The sequence below is a fragment of the Ursus maritimus genome, unplaced genomic scaffold (genome assembly GCF_017311325.1).
Source record: "Ursus maritimus isolate PB19 unplaced genomic scaffold, ASM1731132v1 scaffold_30, whole genome shotgun sequence".
Lineage (NCBI taxonomy): Eukaryota > Metazoa > Chordata > Mammalia > Carnivora > Ursidae > Ursus > Ursus maritimus.
Window position 1 is genome coordinate 11,699,197 of NW_024425564.1, and position 6,000 is coordinate 11,705,196.

The window sequence follows — 6,000 nt, forward strand, 5'->3', positions numbered from 1 at the left end:
GGAGAATAGTTCAAATTAGCAAGAGGCTTGTGGGGGATGGAAGGAAGGATGTGACTACAAAGAAACAGCATAAGGGATTTTTGGGGGGCAGTAGAACTGTTCTATATCTTGATTGTGGTGGTGATTACATGAATTTTTACATGTATTAAGATTCATAGAAGTGCGGTGCCTTGGTGCATTCTTAACTCAATCTTGTCAGTTAGCATTCTTAACTCAATCAGTTAAGCCTCCAACTCTTGGTTGACTCTTGGTTTTGGCTTAGGTCATGATCTCTCATTCATGGAATCGACCCATGTCAGGCTCCGTGCTGAGTGTGGAGCCGGCTTCAGATTCTCTCTCCCTCTGCTCCTCCCCTCTGCCTGCTCGTTCTCTCTCTCTCTGTCAAATAAATAAACCAAATATTTTAAGGGGTACCTGGGTGGCTCAGTCCCTTAGCGTCTGCCTTCAGCTCAGGTCATCATCCCAGGGTCCTAGGATCCAGCCCCACGTTGGGCTCCCTGCTCAGCAATGAGTTTGCTTCTCCCTCTCCCTCTGCCCTTCCTCCTGCTCATGCTCTCTCACTTTCTCTCAAATAAATAAATAATATTTAAATAAATAAATAAAATCTTTTTTTAAAAGATTCATAGAAGTATACACTAAAAAAGTAAATTTCACTGTATAATAATTTTTTTAAGATTTTATTTATTTATTTGACACAGAGAGAGACAGCCAGCGAGAGAGGGAACACAAGTAGGGGGAGGGGGAGAGGAGGAAGCAGGCTCGATCCCAGGACACCAGGATCATGCCCTGAGCCAAAGGCAGACGCTTAATGACTGAGCCACCCAGGCATCCCAACTGTATACTAATTTTTAAATAACTTTTTAATTTAAAAAATCTTCTAAATTAAAAAGAAACCTTTTGGGGCGCCTGGGTGGCTCAGTCAGTTAAGTGTCTGCCTTCAGCTCAGGTCACAATCCCAGGGTCTCGGGATTGAGCCCCATATCGGGCTCCCTGCTCAGTGGAAACCTTGCTTCTCTCCCTCTGCTGTTCCCCCTGCTTGTGCTCTCTCACTCTCTCTGTCAAATAAATAAATAAAATTGAAAGAGGAAGAAAGAAAGAAAGAAAGAAAGAAAGAAAGAAAGAAAGAAAGAAAGAAAGAAAGGAGGGAGGGAGGGAGGGAGGGAGGGAGGGGTGCCTGGGTGGCTCAGTTGGTTAAACATCGATTTTCAGCTCAGGTCATGATGCAAGGGTCCTGGAATTGAGTCCCACATGGGGCTCTTTGCTCAACAGGAAGCCTGCTTCTCCCTCTGCCTGACGCTCCCTCTGCTTGTGCACGCCCTCTCTCTCTCTCTCTCTGACAAATAAATAAAATCTTGAAAAAAAGAAAGAAAAAGAAAGAAAGAAAGAAAGAAAGAAAGAAAGAAAGAAAGACCAGAAAGGGGTGCCTGCCTGGCTCAGTGGGTGGGGTATGTGACTCTTGATCTCAGGGTGGTGAGTTCAAGCCCTATGTAAATAAGTAAACAGATAAATACCTTCTAGCCCCAAATAGCACCGAAGGGGCCCTGAGGAGAGGCACTGAAGAACTAAGTGTCCTGGAAAAGGCACACCACCTTCCTCCACCCTAACCCTATACCTGACGTCGGGATTTTCCTGGGCCCTATGCTTCAACTCTCCCTCCTGGTTCTCCTGCTATGCCAATGTGACCCGCACATCACCTCCTTTAGACTCCAAATCCAGGGGTCAAGGACTCAGTCCGCTTTGCTTCTTTCTTTCTTTCTTTCTTTGTTTCTTTCTTTCTTTCAGTAGACTCCACACCCAATATGGGGCTTGAACTACCACCCTGAGATCAGGGGTTGTATGCTCTACTGACTGAGCCAGCCGGGCACCCTTGCTTTGTTTACTTCTACATCCTTGTGCCTGGAACTTGGGTATAAGGTGGGTAGAATGAAGGAATGTTCTAGCAATAGCCCTGATTCTTCTTGGTATGCCGCACAACCTCATCTCCAGTACCTTGCAAAACTAAAGCCTACTTAGGGGAGGGTTTCCTTTAGAGTCCCACTCAGCCTGATTCTTTCCTTTCCTTCTAAAACACACAAAAATCCTTACACCTAAAGGAGTTAGAAAAAGAAGAACAAACAAAACCTAAACCCAGCAAAAAAGAAGGAAATAATAAAGATTAGAGCAGAAATAAATGATATGGAAACTTAAAAAAAAAAAAAAACACCAAAAAACCAACAGGACAGATCAATGAAACCAGGAGCTGGTTCTTTGAAAAGATGAACAAATTGCTAAACCTCCAGCCAGACTCATCCAAAACAGAAAAAGGAAAAAAAAGAAAGAAGAGAAAGGGGAAGAGGACCTAAATAAAGAAAACCACTGATGAAATAGGAGAAATAACAACCAACACCACAGAAGTATGAACAATGGTAACAGAATATTATGAAAACCATATGCCAACAAATTTGACAACTTAGCAGAATAAGTTCCTAGAAGCATATAATCTACCAAAACTAAAGCAAGAAGAAATAGAAATTTTGAAAAGACCAATTACCAGCAATGAAATTGAATAAATAATCAAAAAACTTCCCCCAAACAAAGTCCAGGACCAGATAGTTTCCCAGGCGAATCCTACCGAACTTTTAAAGAAGAGTTAATACCTATTCTTCTCAAACTATTCCAAGAAATAGAGGAGGAAGGACAACTCCCAAATTCATTCTATGAGACCAGCATCACCCTGATACCAAAATCAGAAAAACAAACCACACACACAAAAAAAGAGAACCACAGGCCGATGTCTCTCATGAATATAGATGCAAAAGTCCTCAACAAAATATTAGCAAATTGAATCCAACAATGCATTAAAAAGATCATACACCACCATCAAGTGGGATTTATTCTCAGGGTGCAAGGTGGTTCAATATTTGCAAACATGTTATGTCATATCAATAAGAGAAAGGATAAAAACCATACATGACCATTTCGATGGATGCAGAGAAAGCATTAAACAAAGTACAACATCTTTTCGTGATAAAAATTCTCTGGAAAGTAGATCTAGAGGGAACATACCTCAACATACTAAAGGCCACATATGAAAAACCTACAACTAAAATCATACTCAATGGTGAAAAACTGAGAGCTTTTCCCCCGAGGTCAGAAACAGTGACTCCCAAGGTCACTCTTACCACTGTTATTTAACGTCGTACTAGAAGTCCCAGCCTCAGCAATCAGACAACCTAAATAAAAGGCATCCAATAGTAAAGAGGAAGTAAAACTCTCCCTATTTGCAGATGACATGATGCCATATACAGAAAACCCTAAGTACTCTACCCCAAAACTACTAGAACTGATCAATGAATTCAGTAAAGTCACAGGCTACAAAATCAAAGTACAGAAATCTGCTGCATTCCTATACATTAATAATTAAGCAGCAGAAAGTGAAATTAAGAAAACAATCCCATTTACAATTGTGCCCAAAACAATAAAATATCTAGGAATAAATTTAACCAAATAGGTGAAAGACCTAGACTCTGAAACTATAAAACAGTGATGAGAGAAATTCAAGACAATGCAAGGAAATGGAAAGACATTCCAGGCTCGTGGGTTAGAAAAACAAATAATGTTAAATACTACTCAGGGTCGCCTGGGTGGCTCAGTAGGTTAAGCATCCGGTTCCTGATTTCAGCTCAGGTCATGATCTCAGGGTCGTGAGATTGAGTCCTGTGTCGAGTCCCAAGTTGGGCTCCCTGCTCAGTGGGGAGTCTGTTTCTCTCCCTCTTCCTCTGCCCTTTCCCCTGCTCTCTTGCTCACTCTCTTTCTCTCTCTCTCAAATAAATGAAATAAAATATTTTTTTAAAAAATGTCTATACTACTCAAAGTAACCTACAGATTTAATGCAATCCTTATCAAAATACCAAGAGCATTTTTCACAGAACTAGAAGAAACAATCCTAAACTTTGTTTGGAACCACAAAAGTCCCTGAATAGCAAAAGCAATCTTGAAAAAGAAAAACAAAACTGGAGGCATCACGATTCCAGATACCAAGATGTAGTACAAAGTGGTAGTAATTACAACAGTAAGGTGCTGGCATAAACATAAACACATAGATCACTGGAGTAGAAGAGAAAACTCGTAAATAAATGCACAATTATATGGCCAATTAATCTTCAACAAGGGAGGAATGAATATCCAATGGGAAAAAGTCTCTTCAACAAATGGTGTTGGGGGGGGCGCCTGGGTGGCTTAGCCATTAAGCGGCTGCCTTCAGCTCAGGTCATGATCCCAGGGTTCTGGGATCGAGCCCCGCATCGGGCTCCCTGCGTGGTGGGAAGCCTGCTTCTCCCTCTCCCACTCCCCTTGCTTGTGTTCCCTCTCTTGCTGTCTCTCTCTGTCAAATAAATAAATAAAATCTTAAAAAAAAAATGGTGTTGGGAAAACCAGATACCTACGTGCAAAAGAATGAAACTGGACCACTTTCTTTTTCTTTTCTTTTTTTTTTAAAGATTTTATTTATTTATTTGACACAGAGAGAAAGAGAGAGAGGGAGAGAGCAAGCACAAGCAGGGGGAGTGGCAGAAGGAGAAGGAGAAGGCTCCGGGCAGGGAGCCCGATGCAGGGCTCAATCCCAGGACCCTGGGATCATGACGTGAGCTGAAAGCAGACACTTAATCGCCTGGGCCACCCAGGTGCCCCTGGACCACTTTCTTTCACCACACACAAAAATAGTGTCAAAATGGATTAAAGACCTAAATGTGAGACAGGAAACCATCAAAATCCTAGAAGAGAACACAAGCAGTAATTTCTCTGACATCAGCCATAGCAACACTTTTCTATATATGTCTCTTGAGACGAGGGAAATAAAAATAAAAATAAACTATTGGGATGACATTAAAATAAAAATTTCTGCACAGTGGAAGAAGCAATCAACAAAACTAAAAGGCAACCTACTGAATGAGTAGAAGATATTTCCAAATGATGTATCTGATAAAGGGTTAGCATCTAAAATATGTCAAGGACTGATACTACTTAATACCAAAAAACAAATAATCCAATTAAAAGCGGGCAGAAAACATGAACAGACATGTTTCCACAGAAGACATCCAGATGGCCAACAGACGCATGAAAAGATGCTCAACATCACTCAGCATCAGGGAAATGCGAATCCAAACTATAATGAGTTATCACCTCACACCCGTTAGAATGGCTAAAATCAAAAACACAAGAAACAACAGGTGTTGGTGAGGATGTGGAGAAAAAGGGACCCTCCTGCACTGTTGGTGGGAAAGCAAACTGGTGCAGCCACAGTGGAAAACATTATAGAGGTTCCTCAAAAAGTTAAAAATGGAACTACCCTAGGACCCAGGATCACACTACTGGCATTTACCCAAAAACACAAAAACATGAATTCAAAGGGATACATTCACCCCTATGTTTATTGCAGCATTATTTGTAATATCCAAACTGGAAGCAGTCCAAATGTCCATCGATAGATCAATGGACAAAGAAGAGGTGATATATATATATATATCCCTCAACAGACCATATATATATATATATANATATATATATATATATACACACACACACAATGGAATATTATTCAGCCATAAAAGGCCATAAAAGAGAACAAAATCTCACTATTTACAATGACATGGACAGAGCTAGAATATTATGCTAAGTGAAATAAGTCAGTCTGAAAAATACAAATTCCATATGATCTCACTCATACCCGTAATGTAAGAAACAAAACAAACAAGCAAAGGAAGAGAAAAAAGAGAAAGAGAGAGAGACAAACCAAGAAACAGACTCTTAATTATAGAGAGCCAATTATATAGAGAACAAACTGATGGCTACCAGAAGGGAGGCTGGTGGGAGGCTGGGTGAAATAGTTGATGGGGATTAAAGAGTACACTTACCATGATGAAAAAAATATAAATAAAATAAAATAATAAAAAAATCAAATAAATAAATAATAAAACACACTTAAAAAATCCAAACTCCTCAAGGGGTCAAGAAACCCACAAC